The 27,152-nt window shown below is 36.2% G+C and overlaps 1 pseudogene; it reads right to left on the reverse strand.

Annotated features, from left to right (window-relative positions):
• Nucleotides 1-729: 729 nt before the first annotated feature.
• Nucleotides 730-1,809, reverse strand: LOC101724640 (RNA-binding protein Raly pseudogene; annotated as a pseudogene).
• Nucleotides 1,810-27,152: the final 25,343 nt, after the last annotated feature.

The raw sequence follows: 27,152 nt of genomic DNA on the forward strand, positions 1-27,152 counted from the left end.
TTTACAAAACATTTGGTTTCAGGGTGGTATTTTCATACATACATATAACATATTTTGATCGTATCAGTTGCACTACTACCCTCCCTCCATCTGTCTCTCCCCTACTCCTGTCCTTTTCCTTTTGTGTAATTCTCTCTCTTTTATTTTCATGACATATTTTTCTTTCTTTCTTTCCTTCTTTCTTTCTTACTTTTTTGTTAGGTTCCTCCTATTAGGGAAAACATGATACTTGTCTTTCTGACTCTGGCTTTACTTCAGTTAACATGATGACCTCCCATTCCATCTATTTTCCTGAAAATAACATAATTTTGTTCTTCTCGTGGCTGAATAACACTACATCATGTGTATATGAAACATTTTCATCTGTTGATTGATACCTAGGCTAATTCCCTATCTTGGGTATTGTGAATTGCTTCTCAATAAACAAGAGTATGCAGGTACCTCTACAGGATGCTGATTTTAATTCATTCAGGTATATACCAAGGAGTAGTATAGTTGGATTATACAGTAGTTCTGTTTTAGCTTTCTGAGGAACCTCCATGTGATCTCCATAGTGGTTGTACTAATTTACATTCTTTTTTTTTTTTTGGCGGGATCCAATCTCTTTATTGTTAAGGTCCCCGTCCTGTACCAACCACCTCCAAACCTATAGAAAAACTCCAAGCCTAGGAATGTCCTGGGGAGGGAAGGGAGAGTGTGGGGAGATCTCTGTGCTCTGCCCTCTGGCCTGGACAGTACAGACAGGGAGGGTCGTGGGGAAGGAGTAGCCGATAACTCCACCTGCAGAAGATGTGGCACTGGCCTGGGATGCATGGGGGAAAGGAGTGCCTGCTGCCAGCTTTCCTCTGGTACGCACTACAAGTTGGCATCCAGGGGGTAGGTCTCTAGCTTGAGGCCTTGGACAGTGATGCCCTTCTCCTGCTGGTGGCCATTGCTCCTGTCAGGCTGCTTATTGCAAGGCCCCATCCTCCGCATCTGTGTCCTGGCTGTGCTCCACCTCTTCCTAGCTGTGTGTCAGCAGCCCCTCCTCGTCACCATGGTCTGGAGTCTGGGCTTCTTCCTGGGGAAGGCCTGCCTCAGAAAGTGTGTCCTCGGGGAGAGGGGGGGTGGCCTGCTGCTGCTGCCACCGCCACCACCATTGCCACCACCACCACCACTGCTGTTGTCGCCTTTCTTCTTGCCATCTGGGTTGGCCTTTTGCTCCTCCGCGATCTGATCCAAGCGGCCCGACAGAGCATCAATGTTGGACTGGATCTGTGCCGGTTCTGTCTTGATGGTCTGCAGCTCACTGCTCTTTAACTTGATCTGGGTGGAGCCAGTGTTTATGGCTGTGGACCAGACAAAGAGCTTGACAGGTATGGTAGTTTTGACACGATGGACCAAAGGGACTGTCCCCCAGGGTGGTTTCACAGGAACTTCCCTGGGCACTGGCACCGATGACAAGCGACCTCAGTAGTCGAAGAGCCTGTGTATGGCAGACGCTACTCTCTTTAGGCCCTTGGGGCTGTTGGGCTTGGGCTCACCAGCCATGTTGATGTTCAGGGTCTGCCTGGCCAGCACCCGCCCATTCTCTCCTAGCACGGCTGCCCAGGCGCGGTGCTCATTGGAATACTGAACAAAGGCATGGCCTTTGTGCACAGAACAGCCAGCCACATGGCCATATGTGGAAAAGATGGTCTCCACATCTGGTTTCTTCACCACAGCTGAGTTTAGGTTTCCAATGAAGACTCGAGAATTGATGGATTTGGGATCATTCTTGTTGGTTACATCGCTTGTCTGGATCTTCAAGGACATGGTAGCCACCAGTACCAAGGCTGAGCTTAGCCATCGATTTCCTCTTTGGGGTTATTGGGTCAGCAGCAGCTGCCTCTGAGAACAGGGCTTACCGGCTGTGTTGCCATTGGGGTTAAAAAGATGACCACTAATTTACATTCTTAACAACAGTACATAAGGATTTCTTTTCCCTGCATCCTCACCAGCCTTTCTTCCTTCCTTCTTTACTTTCTTTCTCTCTTTCCTCCTCGTCCCCCCCATGTCTCTCTCTCTCTCTCTCTCTCTCTCTCTCTCTCTCTCATGTTCTGATGATAACCATGCTGAGTGGATTAGATGTACTCTGTTTTGATCTGCATTTCCCTGATAGCTATAGATGTTGAACATTTTTTGTATAGTTATTAGCCATTTGTATTTCTTCTTTTAACAAATATCTGTCCAGTTTGTTTGAACATAAACAACATTCTTCAAAAGCATTTAACAGATGAGAAAACAACAATCACAAGAAATATAACTAATAACAAATAATGGGCATTTTATTTGAAGGCTTGTATGTTAATAAGAAAAATGTAACCCACAGAAAAGTGATCAAATATTACGTATAAGCAATTCACAAAACAATTCCAAATGTCCATAAACACCTGAAAATAAAGCTGTGTGTAGTATCACACACCTATAGCCCTGTCACTTGAGAGTCTGAGGCAGGAGGATCACAAGTTTGAGGCCATTCTGTACTACATGGTAAGACCCCATCTCAAAAACCAAAACAAAACCAAAATCAGGGAAACCTGAAAACAAGAAGTTGATTTCATTGTTTGCACTTACCTTATGAACAAAAAAGCTCAAATATTGATAACTTACCTTATAGGTACATAGTTATGTACCACATAACACAGTTTCAGTAAATGATGCATTGCATATATGATGGTGGTCCCATAAGATTATAATATAACCTAGATGTGCCTGGGCCTACTATCTATGTTCTATGAGTATACTCTGTGAAGTCCACACAATAAAATGGTCTGACAATGCATTTCTCAAAATGGAGCTCTACAGTTAAGGGATACATAACTATACATGGGAAAATGGGCTTTTTTATATGCATCTGAAAAGAAAGTGTCTCTGGCATGGTAAGCTTCATTATTATGATTCCTGGTTCCAAAACAGGCAAAAGCCAACTTGAACTAATTTAAGCAAAAACAATAATAACAATAATAGGGAATTATTACTATTAACTATTATCATTACCAAAAGATGGGGCTATTTCCTGAATCTCTGCAGGAACAGTGGGAACCAGCTACTCAGACTGCTTTCTTACTTATTCCCCACACCTTCGCTTCACACTTCTCTAGAGTTGACGAAAAACACAGCAGCCAATGAATTTTGAGTTTTATATATTTTAGCTTCAACTATCAGAAAATTACTGGTTAAAATTTCAAGCTCTCCAGGTCCAAAAACTCTAAGGAAAATGCTTGCTGGTCTTGGTTAAATCCAACATCCCTGAAACAATAATAAAAGACCAGAGAGATGAGTTTCCGTCATTGACTCAGCTTGAGCCTGGACCCACACCTGACTCAATCACTGATCAGCAGACAAGTTCATATTGGAAGCCCTGGCTGAAGTGTGAAGCAAAGCATAATTCTCAGAGTTAGGAAATGTTACTTACAGAAGAAATACATACTAGTCTGATACAAAAGAATATAAACATGCACTCAATATCTCTTTTAACAAAGTATACAACAAAAGATAAACTGGTATAATAAACTGGAAGACGTATTTACCAATATCTACCAAGGTTTTAAATAAATAATTCTAGTCATTATCTTTAAAATTAACACACAAAAGGCATTAATTGATTGAATAATTTATCAAATATTTGGTATCTACTCTGTATTCCATACTATTTTGAAAGATGGACTAATAGTATTAAAAATATGCAAAGCTTCCTTCATTTATATTTGAGTAGGGAACAGAGATGGTAAGCAGCTAATTGGCTCAAAGCAAGTGCTAATTTTTACTATTTATTTATTCTTTTTTTTTTTTTTTTTTTTAGGTACCGGGGATTCAACTCGGGACCTTGCGCTTCCAAAGAAGGGGGTGAAACCACTGAGCTAAATCCCTGGCCCCAAGTGCTAATTTTTAAACATTCTGTTGAATTTCAGTTTCTAGATGTCATGATTTCACAATGTAAATGCATTTTCTGTTTATGCTCAGCAGTTTCCAATATCTTCAAAGCTCCATGTGTGACACCAGATACACTTGCAACAAAAATGGGTTTGGGTTGTCTAATTTTTATAGAATTGTGCACTTTACAAAGAGCTTTCACATCCACTATTTTATTTCTCTCATGCACAAACCCTATGAGTTAGGTAAAGGCAGGCATTATTATTCCTTTGATCACTATTGTGTCTCCAGAGCCAAGTAAGATGCAAGGTGTAAAGTAAGTATCAAATAAGAGTTTGTTGATGGCATCAAAGTTCAGAGGCATGACAGTGCTCCTTGGGTAGCACAGAAAACCACCCAGCCCAGGACTGCAAGCTCCAGCTCTGGGGCTTTTCCAGCTGTATCGTGTTTGCAATTTCTACAGTCTTTTAATCAAGATTTTCAGGTATTACTATTTAACTCTGAGGCTGCTATTCCTTCAAGTTTTAAGGATGTTGACGCTTATTTGGTTTTAAAATAAATATAGTAATTAGATATTTGTTGATGCTAGATTCTCAAAACAAGAATTGCCATTATAAAACCTGGAACAAATAGCAACTGGAGCTAGAAGTGTTAGTAACATTCAGATCCGAATCTCAGAAAAACCTAAGACTCATGTTTTCATTTTAACCACACACATAAGACTTCAACATAGTACCCAGCCTCTTTACAAAATGAGATGATTATTCTAATTGAATTATTCTTTCTGGCTCCAAAATGTGATGATATGTCAGCTTTTCCAGTTAAACCTGTCCAATAATTGTGGCTATCAGTGGTTGCATTTTGGTTTACCCTGAATGCAGGAATACATACTGCAAAGCACAGTCATTTCAGGCAGCTCTGTGAGTGACAGAGTGTTCGAGGTGACACAAATTAGGTTACAAATCCAATTACGATAAGACCAAGCACTAGTTCTGTTACCTAATGAAATAAATCAAGAGAGGGAGTTCATTCGAGTTCATCCTCTGTTTGGAAAAGAATCATCAAATGCCATAACATGACTTTGAAGATACCTAGGGGAAGTAATTGGTGTGGACTCTGAAAAAGGAAAGTCAGTTCTGACACAGTAACTTTGTACTGAAGATCTGCTGACAAGAAGCCATCCTTAAGAGGTAACGCCATCAGTTATATCCTCCCTGAATAAAAGACACATAAACCCTAGCCTAATGGTTTTCTCGCCACACCTAATGTTCATGGCATCTTCCTATAGTGGGAAGCGAGTGGGTTTGGGAGTATAATAAACCTTGGTTGAAAATTCTGCTCTTCGTTCTAAATGACCACAAGTAAGTTATTTAAATTCTCTAAAACTCAAGTTTTTAATCCAAAAAATTAGGAATAACAATATTTACCTTTCAAGGTGTAAGTCATAAATGTGTTTAAGCACCGGGTAGTTTCCCTACACAAAATACATGCAAATAAATACATGGATGCATATTTTTACATTCATAGTTTGTTTAATCATTCACTTCCAAAGATATCTACATTGTTCTAATTTTTTCTACTATGAATAAATCTTTGAATAATTTTGTACAGGTTTTGTATGAACACAGTTTTCATTTCTATGAGATAAATGCCCAGAGTGAAGTTGCTGGATTATATATGGTAATTGCATGTTTAGGTTATAAGGAAACTGCCAAACTGTTTTCAAGAATGGCTGTACCATGTTTTCATACATTCCTGCCAGAAACACATGAGAGATCTAGTTTCTCCACATTCTCAACAATGTTTGGTATTGTCCTTATATTTCACTTGAGCTAGTCAGATGTATGTGTAGTATTAGCTCACATCGAAGATTTTCTACTATGTTCTCTTTCAAAGGATTAACAATTCTGTTTTACATTTAAATCTATGGTCCATGTTGAATTAATTTGTGCACAATATGTGATGTTTAGGTTAAAGTTTTGTTTTATTTTGTACATTAAAATTGCTCTAGAATTATTTGAAAAGGTTATCATTGATCTTTATGAAACATCTTTTGGATTTGTGTGGTTCACTTATAGAAGCATTCTCTGCTTCCTGTTGCTCCATATGCTTATCCCTCTTTCAATAACATGCAAGTGTAAGTCTTGACCTTGGGTAGAGTGACTCCTCATACCTTCTTTTTTTTCACAATAGTTTTAGCTATTATAGTTCCCTAGCCTTTTCACATTAATTTTAGAATAATCTTGTCCATATTTACCAAAAAATTGCTACAATTTGATAAGAATTTCATTAAATATACAAATCAGTTTGGGGAAAATTGACTGTTTTACTATATTGAGTCTTCTAATCCATGAACATGTGATATATCTTCATCTATTTAGATCTTCTATGATTGCTTTAATCAGAATTTTATTGTTTCAAGCAGGCAGGTTTTATACATATTTGTCACGTTTAGACCTAAGTGTTCAATTTTTGGTATTATTCTTTTTGTTTTGGCGTCTGTGTGCTCACTGATAGCATGTAGAAATATAACTGATTTTTGTAGGTTTATCTTTGCAATACATAATAGTTACATTAATCCTTGATCACTTTTAATCCCTTTTCTCAACCCTATCCTCTATCTCTCCTCCTTCTTTGATCCCTTTCCCTATGTCCAAAATGTCTACCTCTGTTTCTTACCATCTCTCTCCTTATTTTACTCTTTAATTTATTTATGTTTCGGTTTCTCAAATAAGAGAAATCATACAATATTTTACCTTCTGTGTTTGACTTATTTCACTTTACATTATGGTCTTCAGATTCATCCGTTTTCCTACAAATGACTCAAATCAATCTTTATGGCGGTGTACATAATGCCCCATTTATCACATCATCTGTATTCATTTGCCTGTTTAGGGATATCTAGGTGGTTTCCAGAGTTTAGCTCTTATGATTTGTGATGCTACTGGCATGGCTCTGCAAGTTTCAATATAATATGATGACTTTAATGCCTTCACCAAAATAACCGAGGAGAGGTATCGCTAGGTGAAATGGAATTTCTATTTTTAGTTTTCTGGGAAATTTCCAAACTGATTTCCATAGTGGTTGCACTGCTTGACATTTCCACCAACAATGGAGAAGAATCCCCTACCTATTCTCACCACCATTTGTCCTTTGTGTTCCTTTTTTTTGGTACCGGGGATCGAACTCGGGTCCTTGCACTTGCGCAGCAGGCAGCAAAACCACTGAGCTAAATCCCTGGCCCAGTCCTTTGTGTTCTTGATGATTGCTATTCCTACCGGCTCAAGATGGAATCTCAAGAGTTTTGATTTGCATTTCTCTAATGGGTAAAAATATTGAAAATTTTTCCTGTATTTATTAGACATAACCAGATCAATATTCCTATTTTTCTGAATAAGAAAACTTTTATCATGCATATGTACTGAATTTTGTCAGAAGCTTTTTTTTTAATCAATTACTATGTTCTTGTGATTTTTCTTCTTTACCTAGCTAATGTCGTGGGTTATGTTAACTCGCTTTTCAATAGGGAACCAACTTTGCATTTTTTGAATAAATTTAATTGGTCTCAAAGTGTAATTCTTTTCATATATTACTGAATCTATTTTATACTAATCTGTTAAAGATGTTTGTCTATACTCATGAAGGGTATATATTCCTAGATTTCTCAGTAGTGTCTTGAGAGGGGGTTCATTTCAGAATATTATTAGCTTCATAAAGTGAATTGGGGATTATTCTTAATTTGTTTTCTGGAAATATTGAATAGAATTGGTGGTAATTTTCAAATAGTTGGTAGCAGTCTCCAGTGAAACCACTTATGCCTGAATATTTGGAGAGGTGGTGAAATAATGAATTCAATGTATTTGACAGTTCTTGATCAATTCAAATTGTATATTTCTTATTGAGTTGTGATAGTTTCTGCTTTTATGTTTTTGATTGTCTGAGGTGTGTATGTGTGTGTGTGTGACTGGGGATTGAACCCAGGGCCTCATGAATCCTAGGCAAATGTTCTACCACTGAACTGCTATTCAGCCAAATTTCTACATTTTGAGAAATTGATTGACTTTATCTCACTTATCAAATATTTGTGGAATTTTTTAATAGTATTTCCTTATTATCTATTTAATGTCTTTAGGGTCTGTTAATTTTTTAAATGGGAAATTGCATCTCCTCTTTTTCTGTCAGTCTTCCTGGAGGCCTACCAATTACCTTCATCTTTCCCAAGAATTAGAAGTTTCTTTGATTTTTCTGTTTTATTTTTCTGGTTTCAAATTTATTGCTTTATACTTCTATTTTTATAATTTCCTTCCTTTCCTTGCTTTGGGTTTATTTTATTCTTTTAATTTCTTAAGATGGAGCTCAGAAATTAGCTTTGAAACCTGTCCTGTGGTCTAACATAAGCGTTTAATGCTATGAATTTTCCTTTTAGAACTGCTTTAGCTGCATTTTACAAATTTTAATATGTGCTCTTGTTTTTCTTTTTCTTTGTTTTTTTCCACTACAGGGAATCAAACCCAGAATCTCATGTATGTTTCCCCTTTGAGAATCCTTTGATGAATGAGTCATTTAGAACTAGTCTGACTAGTTTTTAAGTGTTTAGAGATTTCCCTGCAATTTTTCTGTTAGTGATTTCTAGTTTGAGTTCACTGTGTTCAGAGAACATGATGCATATGATTTTATTTTTTATAAATTTGTTGTTGCTTTATGACATAGAATATGGTCCAACTTGGCATATATCACATGGGTGCTTGAAAAGAATGTATATTCTGTCATTGTTGAACGAAATGTCCTATGAATATTATTTAAAACCTATTGGTAATACCTGTTGGTTGAAAAGCTTGTTGAACTTTACTATAGCCTGGATGATTTTCTGTTTATTTGATCAATTGTTGAAGTCCCCAAATAGAATTGTGGGTTTATCAATTTCTTTGTTTCAGTTTTGCAAATTTTTACTTGACATATATTACTGTTCTGTTGTTTGGTGTGTACACGTTAAGAATTTCTATGTCTTAAGAAAATTGGATCATTTTATCATGTAATATTGGTATCAGTCTCTAGCAATATGATTTGCTGTCAAAAGTCTATTTTGTCTGATATTAAGATAGCCACTATTACTTTCTTTTGATAAATGTTTACATAGTATACCTTTTTCCAGCCATTTACTTTCAGAGATACTTATATTGTTATGTTTGAAGCAAGCCTATAATTATGTTATGTTTTTTAATCCACTTTGCAAACCTGTATCTTTTATTTGGTGTATTTAAGCCCTTTATATGTAATGTAATTATTGCTATATTAGGACTTAAGCTTTCCATTTAATTCTGCATCTTCTATTTCTTCTCTCTCCTTTTTGTCCATTCTCCTTTTTTTGTCTTCTTGTGGGCTAAACCCTTTTTATAGTACCATTTTGATTATCCATGATGTCTTTGAGTGTATTTTTGTATATATCTATTGTTACTATATTATTATATATTATATGTATATATTATTGCATATATATATTTTTGTTTCTATGGCTTACATGATTTATCACAAAGTTACTGACATTTTGCCAGTTTAAGTGAAATATAGAAACCTTACTCCATTTCTTTTATCCTCCTTCATTTACATTTAAATTGTCTTCACTATTTATATAGTAGTGTCATATCAGATACTATACTTCAATCATCAGACATAACTTAGAAACTCAAAAGGCAAAGAAAAATCTACCCTACTTACACATATTTTCACTTACCATGTTCTCTCTTCCGTCTCAAAGTTCCAATATTTTTTCTTGAATATTTACTTTTTGTATTGAGAATTTCCTTTAATCATTCCTTTAGGGTAGTTCTGATGGAGGTGATTTTGTTTCGTTTTCCTCCTCCTAAGAAAGTCTGTGTTTTCCCTTTAAGTTCTGAAGGGCATTTTCACTGGACATAAAATTCTACTCTGGTAAATCTTTTCTTTCGGTATTTAAAAAATGCCATGCTGTTTTCACTGGTCTCCGTGATTTCAGATGAGAATTTTGCTTTCATTTTAATTGATTTTCTGAAAAGGTGTTGTTTTTCTCTCACTCCTTTCAAGATTTTGTTTTGTCTTTACTTTTCAGAAGTATGAGCACTGTTTCTTGATGTGGTTTTTTTTTTTAAGTTCGTTCTGTTTGAAGTTCAATCAGCTTATTGAATAGGTTTGTCTTTCACCAAATTTAAGAAGTTTCTGACCGTAATTTCTCCAAACACTTTTTCAGCCTCAACCTCTTTCTCCTGTCTTTCCAATATTTCAATGATATGAATATTAGATCTTCTGTTATAGTCAGACAGGGCTAGAATTTCTGTCCACTTTTAAAATCTATTTTCTCTCTATTGTTCAGATTGAATAATTTCTATCATAATTTATTTTGGTTTATTGATTCTTTCCTCTGATCTCTCCATTTAGCTATCAAATCCTTTCAATGAGGGTCCTTTTGTTTTGTTTTAGTTTTCGTCAATATTGTTCATTCCTAAAATCTAAGTTTCTTTATAGTTTGTTTCTTTGCTAAAAATACCCATTTTTCCTTTTATTTAAAGCATGTTGTAATCACTGATTGAAGTTGTTTTTATAATAATAGCTATGAATGTTTTTTCAGCTGAATGAAGGGGAGAGAAAAAAACATCACACTGAAAGAAGGAAAGAACAATAAATATTACCCAATGTGAACAACAGAGAGAAAATGGACTGAAAAAAGAGACTTAGAGAGACATCGTGTGACTAAAATAGAAGATCTGACATTTGCATCACCAGAACACAGGAAGAAGAAAGAGGGTAAAGCTAACAGAAACTGAAAATTTCCCAAATTTTAACATGTCATCTCCATGTTAGCATTCATTGTCTTTATTTATTCAAGTGAGATTTTTCCTGTGTCCCAGTATGACAAATTATTTTTCACTGGAACCTAGATGTTTTGGGTATTTTATTAAGAAACTCCAGATTTTATTTCAACTTTCTTTTGTTTCTTCTTCTTTTTTTTTTTTTTTTTTGGTAGCGGGGATCGAACTTGGGTCCTTGCACTTGCGAGACAGGTGGCGGAACCACTGAGCTAAATCCCCAGCCCCATTTATTTCAACTTTCTGCTTTTGCTGCCTTTTTATCCTATCACTCAGTGAGTGGAAGTGGGACAATATCGCCTCATTCCTGCCAGGTGAGACAGAAGCCCAGGTCTTTCACTTGTCCTGTGCTGACACCTGGGGAAGGAGGGCAGGAGGCTCCAAGTCACAGTTGAAAGGAAGTGAAAGTTTCCGCTCCCCAAAAGACCTCCTCTGAGACTATCCTGGATGAGAGGTGCAATAGTGAATTGTTAGTGCTCTCCACACGTCCTCCAGTGTCACCACAGTGGCTCCATTACCACTAGACTCTCGTCAAAGTCTGGACTCTTCACTAGGTGTTCTCTGACATAGGGAAAGGGAGTGGGACCTCATTACTGTGGGTATAGGTGAAAGGAAGCACAGATTCAGACACCACCTCCATGGACACTATGCATGGTATGGGGCCTTATTTACTTCTCAGCAGATATCCAAGTTCTGTCTCCCTACCCCCACCTTCCTGACCTCGTCCAGAGGTAGACATATGGCAGACGGAAATACCTTCTTACAGGTTGGTAAGAGTGGAATGGTAGGGTACCTCATTCCATGGGGGGGCACAATTTATCTACAGTGTTTGACTGAAGTAGATTGGCTATTATCTAGAGCTTTCTGTGATGCTAGACTGCTCTTTTCCTTGTCTTTGACTACAAAGAGCAAATCTTTGGATGGAATTTTTATGTCTGTACTTGTTAGCATTTATAGGGTTCTAGTTTCTCCAGCTCATTTTTAGGATATAAAAGGGAAAAAGAGAGCCTAGTAACATCTCAACTTTATTGTTCTTTGGGTTGCAAGGTGCCAAGAAAGTTTCATTTTTCTTTCCACCTTTTCATTTTTAATGTTACTTTTATTTATAATGTCCAGGGGTATTAGCTATACTTACTGGGAAGATTAAGAGAAAATTATCTACACCATCTTCATGGAAGCAGAAGTCCTGAACAATTATTTTGAATAATATATATAATAAAAACACTTTCAAGTGCATTACATGAAATGTTAAATCTAGAAAAAAATACTTCCTGTAACATTTACTAATACTCACATTGTAGTTACATACAAGATTAAGATTTGTAGGTGGTATTGGTCATATCCTTAACAAATGCGTGTATAAATCTAGCCAATTATTCAAGTTAAAGGTTATCCTTTGTAGGTAAATAAATAACTGCCTGTAGAAATGTTGTTTTATGGTGCTATTAAGCCAGCTTTTCTCAAATAAATCCTGTCTCATGTATAGTACCTAGACTTACAAGGATTAAGCTTTATTCTTTTAGCTCATGTCTATGATACCTGTTGAGATATAAATACTTACGGAAAATATATGGGACTACTCTAGACCCTACTTGTGTTTCACACTGCAAACACTCATCAGTGAGGAAGAGCAAATATACTTAAGAAAACCAGCTATGAAGCCAGTTCCCCACAATCCCCAAATACTTTCTTTCAGACACCCATGTAGAGTCACACAAATATAGCTACCTTAACCATTCAAATGAATAAACTAATAGAAAGGTTCACTTTCAGGGGCAGTTTGGGTTATAATCAGTATTTATTGATAACTTCTTGGTCTGTTGAAAAGGTGAAAAGAAGTTGAGCACCACATATCTTCCCAACTAGATGGAGAAAGAAGAATGTGATTTCCTCTGGTCTCTTTCAGCCATGCAAAACCTGAGTTCAGTATTTATTAAGCCTTTACTCTGTAACTGGCACTATGCTCTGTACTAGAGGTGAGAATTTATGAACCACTTCTCAGCTTTCTCTAACTTGATAGCTCTTATACAAAAGGATGTTAGTAGGAAATTGGCATTTGTAATCATAAACATATACATTTTAGAAACTGCTTTCCCATACCTCAACCCATTAAATTTTAAAATAAGGCAAAAATTTCATTCTCCTATTTAACAAATTAGGGCAACTAAGTCCAGAAATTTCAGTGTCTCCCACAGTCACACACCTAGGAGAACTGGAACGAGGTCATCAACCTCCTAGGGCCAGGCACTTTTCATATCACACCTCATTTCTGCTCTGCTCCGAGGAGCCATTTCCCCCCAACAACCAATAATCCTTGGTTAAGATCTCAACTTATAACGGTACTCATTTCTCTAAATCCTTCTACCAATCCCAGACCTCCATGAGGGTGGGGATATTGTCCCTACAATTCTATCTACTGTTGTATATCTGTCCTTGTTCCCTTGCTATTTGCTACTGTAAATGACTGAAAGAGGATCCAGATTCTGAAATTAAAAATAACTACCGACGCTCTTCCTTGTTATCAATCGACTTGCTTCAGTACCTTCTTAGCTTGGTGGTTTCAGCTAAATTAATAAAATCCTCTTAGCTTAGGTTTCTTATTTGTAAAATGGGTATACTGCTTGCCTCAGAGGGTTGTTATTAATAAGGAAAATAATGAATAGAGTGTGAAAAATTCCCAGCATAAAACAGGTCCTCACTACTCCTACTGGATAATAAACTTTGTGAGAACAGGAATATCTCTTCTCTAAAGCCCGTAGCACCATAGTGCTTTTTACTTGGGCATTAGACAGAGATTTGCTGAGCAAATGGATAAATGATAATTTGATTTTAATTACCAGCATTACAAAATATTTAACTTTATTAATATCAGGTTGACACAATCTGTAGACAGCAAATATACATATGTGTATATATATATAGTGTATATATGTATATATATAGTAACCTAAAATAATATATATGCTCATTAATTACCATGACTTTTTGCTTTAACATTGTTTTTCTTATTATTTATTTTACCTTTGAAGTCCATACCAGTTTTCTGCAGTCCAGCAGTTCTCTGCTGCCTGCCTTTCTCCTTTCCTATCAACTAATTCATTCATGTATGCAATTAACATTTACTGAGCACTTACTGCCTACGAAAAACTAGGTCTTATGAAAAAGATTCATAAGACTGCGTCTCTACCTCCAAAGGATTTGTAAGCTGTGAGGAAAAACAAGCGCATAAACAATTTATAATTAATGGAGGTATTATGATAGAAGTAAGAAAAAGTGCTCCAGTTATATGAGTGATTCATTTTTCCTGAGGAGTTTTCTTATGGCAGCTTACATGCTAGAAAATGATTTTTCTCTTTGTTAACTAAATTGACTTGCTTGTAATAAAAATAGCTTCCATTTGTGTGGGGCTCTGCAAAGTGCTTTCACATCCATTTCTTCTTTAATCCTCATAGTGAATGCCCAATTGTTTAATGGTTTTCTAAAAAATATATTCATCAAAAAGGTAGGTATGAGGCCAATTGATGAATAATACAGATATTCATTCTAAAACCCATAGGTAGAGAATGCATGCCAAAACTGGAAACAAAATTCTATCAGAGTCTCTTGAAAATCATCCCAAGACTAGATATCAAAGACCTGTTCCTTCCCCTTCATAGTCAATGCCATTTCCTTATTTTAAGCCTAATCTGCCAACTTGCTGTTAGGTTATTCCAACAACATTCTAACTGGATTCTCTGATGTGTATCTCATCTCCCTTCAAGCAATTTGCCACACTGGACACAAAATGACAATTTTTAATGTAAATTAGACCACAGGTTTTATGGCATTTTATTCTATGGAGCTGCCCACCCCCTAAACAACAAAATTCAAGTGCTTTTGTGTAATATATAAGACTATCATCTAATTCTATGTCTTCAACTATTTATTGGTCATTTTATCCAGTTATACTCACTGATTTTGTTCAAATCCTTTGTATTATTTCCACTTCCACATTTTAAAAGATGCAATCATTGGCCTAGGAGGCCTTTAGCTCTCTAACATTTTGTTCGGTAAAGTGACATTGGATGAAGTGTGTGATTTTTTTGTTGTTGTTGCTGTTGTTTTTAAATAAGTTTACTTTATTCAATAATAACTGGATCTTGTTGGCAAAAGTTTGGCTCTTGATTTTTATCTTATTTCATACTGTGTGAAAAACAGTTTGGGAACCATTGGTCTAACTTTTTCTCTTGAGGTCTCGGAAAGAGAACACTATGGTTTTTATTGTATATTGAAGATTCATGACATTTACACTTATTTAACAGAACTAAGCATATACTGAGAATATTCTACACCAGGGATAAGTCAAATAGGCAGGTATGCATCTATCTATCATGGATCTCACATTCAAATGAGATATACAGACAATAAATTAAATGAATAAACTAAATCTTACAGACTGATGATAAGTGCTATTAAGGAAAGAGAAGATGGTCTGATAAGGGGGTACTTTGGAGCAGATGGCCCATGATGTTCTCCACAAGGAAGTCACGTCTTAGATTAGACTTGCAAAATAAGGATCCAGCTACATGGTTCTGAGGAAGCAGTAAATACAGACGCTAAAGAGCACTGTGGATGAGCATAGGGAGTGAGGGATTGGGTATGAGTGCATGGGAGCCTGCAGGGCCTTGTAGGCTAGGGCAAGGAAATCACCGGAAGATGTTAAGTGAGTGAGTGGTGAACCCGGATCCAACACTGGCTGCTGGGTGGAGAAAGAATGAGTTATTAAGAAGGGAGGAGTTGAAGTGAGGCGATGAGGAGGATATGTAAGGGTTCTTTCAAGAGAGATTGGTGGCTGGAACTATAGTGCTGCAGAGGAAGTGAGGAGAAGTGAAAGGATTTGAGATGCATTTTGGAGCTGAAACCAACAAATCCATATTGGGGGATAAGAAATAAAGAATCAAGGCTGAATCTTAGTGCTCTCACCTGAAGCAACTGGGTAGTTGGTGAAGCCAATTACAGACATGGGAAAGACTCAGGGAAGAAAAAACACAGAGGAAGATTGAGAGAGCTTCATTTTGAACATGTCATTTTTGAAGTAAGTACGAAACGTTCAAGTGGAGACATCAGGTGGGCAGATAGGCAGTTGAATAAACAAGTATAAAACTCAGGAAGAGTCCTGAGCTAGATATGCAAATGCAGGACTTTTAAATACAGAAATGAGGCAATGCATTGAGTGAAGGAAATAAAATAACCTAGATAGTAGCATCAATGTCACTTAGCATATAGCAGACACGTGCTCAGATGCCCCTTGTGGTTAGGACATTCTTCACACTGTGTAACCCAAATTTTTTCTGCTAAAGATACATTGTTTTGCTATCATTTTCTTCTCAACAGACATGGAAAGGGTCCAGTAGTTATTTTTAAACTATTCATGTATTTGGAGACTTATTTAGACTGCTTCATATATTCAAAGGTAGAAATACAAAATAACAAATACATGACATACATATTTTATATAATATAAAAATATATTGTATACAGTAGAAAGATATGTACATATTTATAATTTATTTTAAAATATATTTTTAAGGAATTGAGTAGAAAAGTTGGTTAAATTTATCAAACTTTAAGAGCCTTAGGATCTACTTGTAAAATAATTATTTTCTCACATGCTAATAAATGTATTACATGTAAGCTCGTTAATTCTACACTGTATTATGTATGGTGGTTAAGAAAATGAAGTTTCCCCCATACATCCTCTCTCCCAAACTGGGAATTTAAGTAAATCTCATACTCTCTTGGTTCCTCATCTATAAAACATAAATACAATTATAAATTATCTAATGATGGTGTTATGTGAAATGACAATAGTGCATCAAAATGTGTGTCACAGTGTCTTAGGTAATTACTAAGCGACTGATCTCTATCAGTGGTTCTCAACCTAGATGATTATTAGAAACACTTGGGGAGTTTTTGAAATACCCATGTCCAGGCTCCACCCAAGCCAATTAAATCAGAATCTCTCTAATGAGGCTAGAGCTAATAATAATTGTTTTACAAAACATCCTGGGTGATTCTAGAGTGTTCTCATGGCTAAGAACTACAGATCTTTAATAAATAGCATATATTACATTTTTACTTATATGCATGTGATATTTGTATATGTATGAGTTGTATTTGTATAATAGAAATAATGCCAATTTTAACAAGTGCTCAAAGAAATTTTAAAATATGTATAGTAATTTAATTTGGAAAAAGTTAAGTAAATTGAAAGAGTAGATAAATGATAACAAAGTGGCCTCTTAAAAGTGGCCTGCATTCAATTCCCAGCTCCCCCACCCACTAGCTCTGCAAATTCAGGCCAGTTAGATGTTTTCTCATTTATAAAACAGGGATAATTATAGTTCTACTGCTCATTGTGTAATTCAAGCATAAAATGATTCAACATTTGTAAAATGCCTATAAAATAATGTGGGGCATGCATCAAGCCACACAATGCCACATCAATGCCAAGTTTTTAAAAAGTTGACAAAAATATTTGGAATGAAATATTGCTACTTATCAATATTGATTCCCAGTAACATACTTTTACATTAAATTAGCAGAGAAAAAATAGATTATGTAAAAAGTCCTGAGATGATGTTGAAAACAAACATTCTTTAGGACTTATATCAAAGATTAAACTGATTCTCACTTCACATTAACCATGTCTTATCATAGAAGACAGTGAGAGGACCTTGTGTAAGACCAAGGACTATGTTAGTAACCGGGCACCCCTGAAGCCTTGAACCTCAGATATTACACGATGAGCTGCAGGGAATGTTTAGAACATGACTACCATAAAGACATGTGTTGGGTTTAGATTATGAAGGTAGATTTCCAGGGCTATATTCTTTGTCTCCCCTGGTCTGGGCCTTGCCTACTTCTCCAGCCATGGCCACAGGGCTTCACCCCAAACTCTATGCCATATCCACACATCCCTGTCTTCATTTCCCCAGCACTGCTTCTCTGCCTTTTCCAAGGTTTTGATGCTTTGCTGACCCCCCTCCTTGAAATGCTTTCCCCATGTTGCTCTGGACACATCTCCAACTTTCACATCTTTTAAGGCACAGTTCCACAAGTTCTCTTCCGCAAAGCCTTTCCCCAAGGCTTGAAGGCTGATGGTTGAAGTAACCATCCCCTTTTTTGTACCTGCTTAGGCCATGAACAAACAATGGCCATATAAAAACCATTACTGAGTCTCCGTATAGACGAGGGACCCCAATTTATTCACTTATGTACTTCTTCAAGTTCCACACTGGGCAAAGAGCCAGCTGAACTCATTTCATTGACTTGGAAAATTGAAGGAAGGGAGGGCACGCAGAAAGAAAAAAGACATCTATTGGCACAAGGTTTGACCCAGAGGAAAGGCACCATTGGCAGGCATGAAGGCATGAGTGGAAACCTGTGGCCTCTGGTTTCCGTAAGATTGACACGAAAATGGTCTTAGCACTCAGCAGTCAGCTGAGTCGGTGCAGTCATAAGCCTACTGCACTGTCACGTCCCTGCTGCGGAGAGATATTGCTACAGAGTTCAACAAAACGGAAAGATTTGAAATACACAGAACTCCTCAAATCTACATAGAGACTTCATTTCAAACACTACAAATTCTCTACTTCTCCGATCTTCTAAACTGCCGACACTTCTTGCAAGTCTTTTCTAGGTTAGTGGACACAAAAAGCTTAAGACGAACAAGAATTTTACATTTTCACACAGTGCATTGCACAGAAGCTCCAGCGTACTGGCTCTACTGTTAGCTCTGCGGCTTTCAGCATGCTGCCTAACCTCTCTGTGCCTCAGTGCCCTCACCTGCAAAATGTGTGCCTTGCAAGTAGAAAGAAGCGAATGAATGTTAACATTTTTACCAAAAATTATAATAGTTAATATTGTAAATATTAATGGTTAATATCATGGACAAGCATTTCTAAAGTTCTTTCTTCTTTCCTCCCTCTTTCTTTTTCTTCCTCTCTTCCTTCCTTCCTTCCTTCCTTCGACTCAAAGACTGTAGGTACCTCTGTTTTAATTCCTGTAACATTGCTTATTTTAAAAGTTAAGGGACTACATTTTATTAGACACATAGAGAATATGCTTTCACCTTCTGTACAAACAAATTTACCCTTCACTTACAAAACAGATTTATCTTCTATGAAACCTCTGTTGTATTTGTTGCTTCAGAGTCTACATTAGCAATGTTGCAACTTGGCGAAATAAACAATCTTGTGTAATGCCAGACAAATGGCAGTACAACTTTGCCTAAGATTGATAAATTTCAAACAAGGCAGTATGTGGCATTCATACTGGGATATTTTTTTTTCCTAAGCTACAACAAGCTGAATACAAGTATAAAGCTTATTATCAGTCTCATTTTCAGTTCCTTTGAAATCTTTTGTGAGTCTCTCCTATCTCTGGAGACTATCAAAGAAAAGTTTATGTGTGGTTGAGGATTAGGCTAAATAAATGCCTACAGAATTCAGATGCCATCATTGTCATTTGCATCCTCCCATTAAGAAGACAAATCTTATCCTTCTCAGTAAATGAACTCCAGACGACAGACTTTCAAGCTGTATAGTATTCTTAGCGTCATGCCTAAGGAGGCCTTCCAAGTTATGTCCCCAGCAAGGATGGATAACTAACAATTTCATAAGTAATCTTGTTTACACTTTTAAGCTCATCACTTTTACACATGGGCTGTGCCCAAATTTTGAGCACTCTTGATTAATAAAAGAGAGTATGTTAGACTTCACAAGTAAGTTGATAAGACAGCCTATATTCATACCAGAACAATGTTTGTAAGTTCCTCAAGGAAACATGTCCTGCTAGTCAAAAGGTCCCCCTGCCATTTCCATAGTGTCTCTCTCCCTCTCTCCCTCTCTCTCTCTCTCTCTCTCCCCCTCCCTCCCTCTCTCCCTCTCTCTCCCTCTCTCTCTCATTCTTGCTCCAGCCACTGACCTAGGCACCCTAGCTTGTTCAGCAATGTGGCAGACAACTACATCCACAGGGAACAAAATTGAACAGAAGTTACAAGACTGCACAAAATTATAGAGCTATAACTCAGAAAATGGTGGTTTGGCTTGGTTTTGCCACTTAAAAAATCACATATCTTCATAAATTTACCTAATAAGCTTTGATTAGTGAATTAGCTCATAACTCTAATGTGAATATAAGAATATTGTCTCCACACTCCATCTCACAAAGGTACTTTGAGGGCATTAGAACTTTTATGAGAGCAATTCTAAGTTGCAAAGCGCTAAATAGAAATCACTCTGACTCCACTCATTCCACAGCATAAGAGTTGTGTGCAAAATATTCTCTGGTGTTAGATTGTCTGAATTTAGCTTCAGGTTCCCACAACATTCACCTGTCACATTGAACAAGCTCATGTCTCAGTTTCATTTGTAAAATGGAACTAAAATTAGAATCAACTCATGGAACTGTTAAGAAGAATGAAGAGGAATAGCTCCTGTGTGGCACTTAGAACCACGCCTAGAACCCAGAAACCCTTCCAAGAAAGTTAGGGTGTGAGCCAGCAAGAATTTAACTGGCTTCCTCTTCAGAACATGTGAACTCTGAGGATGCCAAAGAATGGATAGGATTTAGTGGCTGCCTTTGAAGGTCTTACAGACTTGTGAAGGGTAGACACAGATAAATAAACACTGTGACTCAGATTAAATATTGTAAAGTTCGGGGCACAGCTTCATCTTAACCCTCTCTTTTATCCTTTTGCACTTACTCTGCTACCCTGGTCTCCGTAGGTAAATTCCCAATAATCGCATCCCCTTTCATGGCTTCAACTATCAACTGCACACCACTGGAGGTAGGACTCATATAGCAGGACTCGACTGTTACTCGAGAACATCTCCACATAGCTAACTCTTCCTCCACTCCTGTACCTGTATGTCTTTCAACTAATCCTTCAAACCCAGTCATTGGCCAAACTAGGACAGTTCTGTCCGAGAAACATTATTCTCCATTTCTCCATTATTCTCCATTTAGGTAGCAAATATGTAGTTTGTTGTGATACCATTCAGGATATTTAATTCATGCATTCATTCAACAATAGAGGTGTGACGAGCACTGGGAACATAGCAATAAATATGGAAGCTTGACATTATAAACTTGGATCACCTTTACTCCCTAGTCTTCCAGTTCTTTCCTCTAAGAATTATCTTAAAGAAGGCTGGGGATTTAGTGCAGTGGTTCCACCGCTTGCCTTGCAAGTGCAAGGACCCGTGTTCAATCCCAAGTACCAAACATAAATAAATAAATAAATAAATAAATAAATAAAATCACCTAAAGGAATTTTGAACATTTTAAAAACAATTTGTTTATTTAAACACATTTAAGTGTACAATTTAAAGCATCTAAAAATACTAAAGTTGAAACTGTTGCAATGGATATAATTATATATATGTAATATTGTCACTTTCAATATAATTATATATCATATAAATGTGTGCAGTAAAATCTGAATATTATAACAATGTGATATGCATGACTATGTAAAAAACAAAAACATTTTTAATTTGGAAATTTTAGATCTTTCTCTTTTCTTGTTTGAACGCAAGTATTTGATTTTCTCTCTTGATTTTATACATACAGTATTTGGAATAAAAACTGTGGCACTTTATATTTAGCTCAGTGTATGGAAAACAGATACCATATATATGATTGGCAAGCCAACAAGGCAAATTTCACTTTTTTCCAGAAAAATTTTGCTTTTATTTTTTAATTCACATAAATGTTGTCAATATGTATTACAAGAAATATTACAAAAACATTGAGAAATAAGTTACAAAATGAATCCTGAAAGATAGTTATAAAGAGGTCAAAATTAAAATAATATACATCTAATACATAAATAATCATTTTACTAATTATAAAAAGACAAACTAATATCTAATAAGGTAGTTCTCATTAAGTAATTTGTAAAAAAAAAGTCTTATGAAATAATGACCATATTATTCTCTAATAAAATGTATATCTTTCTCCATTTAAAAGTAGAGAATGGCAGGATGGAGCAAAGATGATCAAATTATATGTAATGTACCAGGGACATATTAGACTCAAAGATACAAGTTGCAAGTAAAACCATAGAAAATTGTATGTCATACAAAACTGTAACCAAAAGAGAGCTCAAATTACTAGTTTCAGACAAAAGAGTGTTTTGGTCAAAATTTGTTACTGGAGACAAAAATTCATAAGACAAACAGATTAATCCATCAAGAAGACAAAACAATTGTGAACATCAATGAATTTATCAACAGAGCCTTCAAAACTGTGAAGTAAAATTCATTAATTAAAGGGAGAAATAGATGTGTAACAATAATATTTGAAGAAACCAAGCACCCAGTTTCAATAATGGATAAAAGAATGAAAGAGAAGATCAAGAAGGAAATAGAAAACTTGAACAACAGTATAAACCAACTAACTATAACATATCTCTAGAACACTCTGATCACCAACAGTAAAACACATGTTATTTTCAACAGTACAGGAAAAAATCTCTATTAGAGCATGTGTTAACAGGCCATAAAACAAACCTCAACAAATTTAAAAGCTTTTAAATCGTACAAAGAATTTTCTTTGACTAAAGTAGAACGAAATTAACTCTCAAGAACAGGCAGAAATTTGAGAAATTCACAAATATGTGACAAAGCAGAAAGTTAAATATTACATGTTTTTTACTATATGCAAAAACTAAAAACAAAATACATACATAAATACACACACACACACACGCACACACACACACACACATATACATACACAAAAGAAGGGAGAGGGAACAGGAAACCAGGAAGTAGACTCCTGGAGACAGGGAAGGGAACAAGAAGGAAAGGGGAGGAAAACAAAAGTGAAACAGGATTGAAATTGATTATGGTATGTTAAATTGATTATGGTATGTTCAATTGATTATGGTATGTTCAATTGATTATGGTATGTTAAATGCGTGTACCAACCTCTCAAAATAATCCCCCCTCACAATGCAACATTAATATGCACTGATAGAATGATAGTAATCAACTTTAAATGATTCAAAAGTCACAAGGCATGTTACAAAATAATTTTACATTAATAAAAATAAAAATACAATATATAAAAACTTATGAGATGAAGCTAAAGCAGTGATCAGAGGAGAATTAATGGCTGTAATGCTTACATATAAAAAAAATAAAGGTCTCAAGTTAATGATCTATCCTTCTACTTTAATAAAACACCAAAAGAAGAATAAACTAAAACCAAGGTAAGCAGAAGGAAAAACATAGTAAGAATTAGAGCACAAGTAAATGAAATAAAAAATAGAAATACTAACAAAAACACAAATGAAACCAAGTTAGTTTTTTACAAATCACCAAAATTGATGAACCATTAGCTAGACTGAACAAGAAAAGAATACTTAAATTACTAAAACCAGGAATAAAAGAGGGAACCTCAGTATAGATCTCACAGAAATTACAAAGATCCTAAGAGAATATGATAAACAATTATATGCAAGCAATGCAGGTGACCTAGATGAAATGGACAGATTCCTAGATAAACACAAAAAATGGAAGTGAAATATGAAATTAAAATTAAAACTTATAGCAGGTAGTGATTGATTTAGCAATTCAAAGTCTTTTTTTGGAGAAGAGCCCTGGCCTAGAGAGCTTTACTGGTGAATTCTACCAACCACTTAAAGAAGAGATTATCAATCTTTCATACATCTTAGAAAAAACTGTAGCAAGAAAGAACATATCTTAACTAACTATGAGACCAATATTATTTACCCTGCTACAAAACCAGACAAAAACATCACAAGGAAGAAGAAACTCCAGATTAATATTCCCTATGAGTATACAGTCAAATTTCTCTTTAGGACATTGAGGTCAGCGATGGATTACATCCATGATGGTGGTCCCATGAGATTGTATCACATAGTGGAATTATAATCATCTTTAGTTTGTGTAAGTATATGCTGTGATGATTACACAACTACAAAACTGCCTAATTGCACAATCATGTGCCAACACATCTCTCAGAAGTATCACCCTCAGTAAGCAACACATGACTGTAGATGCCAATATCTTCAACAACATTCTTATAATCCCAGCTGAGTCAAGACGATTGCCAGCTGGAGGCCAGACTGGATAACTTAGCAAGACTCTGTCTCAAAATAAAAAATGGAAAGATGTGATGATGTAGCTCGGTGGTAATGTGTCACTTGGTTTAATCCCCAGTATCGATATTTTACATATACCATATATATGTATAGTATATATGTCCAAAAATATTAGCAAGGCAAATAAAAAGTTTTAGGCCAAGAGCAAGTGGGAATTATCCCTAACTAGTTTAGAATCTGAAAGTCAAACAGTGTAATACATCATATTAACAGGAAAAATCACAAAAACCACAATCATATTAATAGACTCAGAAAAAGCAGTCATAACTTTTAAATCAATTACAAGATGAAGTAATATTTTACATACAGAGTTATATTTTACATTTCTAAAGTTAATTTCTTTTCTTTTTAAAAATATGGCTACTAAAATTTTTCATATCACGCATGTAGCTCACATTTGTAGCTGTATTTATATTTTTGCCAGACTGTGGTGGTCTCGCTGTGCCTTAGTTTGGAGGCCAGTGCTATAAGAGCATTAATGTCTTCCTCACATATTTCCCTACGTGCTTTACCAGGGAAAGAAAACAGGTGGAGAATCGTTAACCTACCCAGGTTAGCACACACTGCCCTGTGGTAACAGAACTGGTAGTGGAATTTGGCTCCGTCCTTAAAATTGGAGTTTGCCCTACTTACATCACTGTTTTTCCTTAGAAAGATTAAGTACTCAATGAATCTGTTTAACATTTAACTTTCAGAATTTTTTTCTTCCTTTTTAGATGTAGGAGGAAGTGAATTTCTTATTTTCATTTAGTTTTTTGTTTGTTTGTTTGTAATATACTTTTACTACTGGTAACCAGGTACTTTCACTACCATGATTGCCATCTGTTTGCGTGTTGTTCATTACTTTTTTTTCTTTTTGCTTCTACTACTCAGCCCTAAAGACTACTGCCATGTTCTTCCTGCTTACTTTCTGGTTTACTCTTTCTGAAGCTACAAATGAGACGACAGCTCAGGGTTTTTGTCTGTTCTACATTTATGCTGTGTCAAACACTATACAAGACTCCACTTAAAGTATTGCAATCATCCTCACAACAGACCTCACTGCAGGGATGATGATACTGAGGCTCCCAAGGCCTGCCTGCCAAGGTTGCGTATTAGCAGAGGGAACTGAACTAAAAGCCAGGTCTCCCCAGTCCTGGTGAACCCACCACAGCATTCCTCTTTGTGTGAAATAAATATGGATTCATCGTGGGCCGAAAAAATTAGTATATTCTTATATACAATTAATGTCATTAGGAAAATCTTTTAAAATGTCATCTTCCATACAAGTTTGCTATAATTCTTTTCTCTTGAAAAGTGAGTTTTATGTTTCTTCTTGTTGTCATAGATTATATTCTACAAATTCAGAACAATGATTTGCACTTATAAATTAATTTGGAGCTGGGGCTGTTAGCACATGCCTGGAATCCCAGAACTCTGGGAGGCTGAAGCAAGAGGGTCACAGGTTTGAGCCCAGCCTGGGCAACACAGCGACTTAGCAAGACTCTGTCTTAAAGTAAAAAATAAAAAAGTGGGCTAAGGATACAGTTCAGGGTGAAGGCCCTGGGTTCAACTCCCAATATGCTCCCACCAAACAAAAATTGGGTGGTTAGCTATCTGCATAAACTCCTGACATCCTTTCCAAAGTGCCATACAAGAAGTAGACAGAAGTGACTTGATAGTGACACTGTTCTGGACTAACATCAAATGTTCACCTTCCTTTTGCATGTTTCTCCTCCACTATGGTTAATCAGTCTTTGTATGAAGCCCTAGTAGTAATGCCTGCTACTAAATGAACTTCATTTTTTTTCATTTTAACTGAAGATTCATGGCTCCTAAAATAAACATGTAAAACCTTTGATCTTCTGAGATTCTAAAGATATTAAGAACAAATTTGATAGATGCAGTACTTTTCATGTATATAAAGTCTAAACACTTAGCATTTAGTCAAAATGCATCTTCACTTTTCTCTGCACAGAAAAATTTATCCATTCACGAAGTTAGCTCTCAGAATATGGGAGGGAAAAAAAGAATCAACAGCAATACATCCAATATATACTGCCAGGAGTCATTCTAATAAGATAGGAGAATAATGTGTAAGCACATTTGAAGACCATCCCAGAGCTGCTGTGGGATATATATTTTGAAAACAAAATGCTTTCTCTCTAAAGTTACAACTGCCAATTGCTATTCATTTTGTTAGGTATATTTATATTTATACACACACATACCACATCTCATTCTCTTTAAACATTCATCTACTAGGGTGATTCCCACACTTAACTGTTGTAAGTAATACTACGGTGAGCAGAATCTCTAAAACATTCTCAGTTTAAGTCCTTAGGATGCATCTCTAACAATTCTTTCTAAGGGCCTGCCACTGTGGCTCTGTTTTGCTCTGCTTTGTATCATAAATGGAAATCCTATGTCAAGCTAGGATTCCAATGTATTTTGGTGAATAATTTCATTGCCTCCCTCTGAATTTGCCTTGCCTCAATATTCTGTATTTATCAAGGTTCCACCCATGAGTGACCCAACAAGATTATGTTGCAGCAAGCATGATTCCAATTTAGTAGGTCAGTTTCAACTTGGAATCTCAGTTTCTGACTCTGTCTAGACAATGAGGGCTGGGAGTTATCTGACTGATATCAGCAACATGTTTTCTGATCTGCTGATGATGGGCACAGAGTGTTCAACTACTAGGTGTACTAGGTGTTCAACAGATAGTTTCTAGACACATAAATGAATTGATAAGAAGCAGGAAAATAAAGGAATATAAAAGGCATAGCCACTACCTCCAAAACCTTACAGTCTCATTGGGCTCAGCAGGCCTTAAGAGAAGATACACAGCAAGAGAGCAGCAAGCCTGTGTAGCTGAGCATCCAGGGAGCACTGTGGCTAGAGCTGCAGAGATGGAAGCCCCCCATCCCGAGCTGGGCCTGGGGCTGGCTGACAGATCTCCCAGGTGCTACAAAGAGTACCTGCACCTGCAAAGATCTTTTATTGTGTTTGGAGATTATGCTTTCTCATCAGAATGAGATTCTAGAAGCTTTCCTTCATCGGTGAATTCATACTTGGATGGCATAATAACCAGAATGGAGTTTGGAACAGCCAGAATGATGCACTTAATTTGATATTGTCAAAGAAAATATTGGAAAGGGGAATAAGACTTGGTTGTTGTTTTTATGGTCTGTTCACTTTTTTTCTCCAGCAAACACACATCCTTAACACTTCAACTCTTTAGCTGAATGTGGTGCACACCT

The sequence above is a fragment of the Heterocephalus glaber genome, unplaced genomic scaffold (assembly GCF_053883595.1).
Source record: "Heterocephalus glaber isolate CG9 unplaced genomic scaffold, H.glaber_assembly_v1.0 deba00001509, whole genome shotgun sequence".
Taxonomy (NCBI): Eukaryota; Metazoa; Chordata; class Mammalia; order Rodentia; family Bathyergidae; genus Heterocephalus; species Heterocephalus glaber.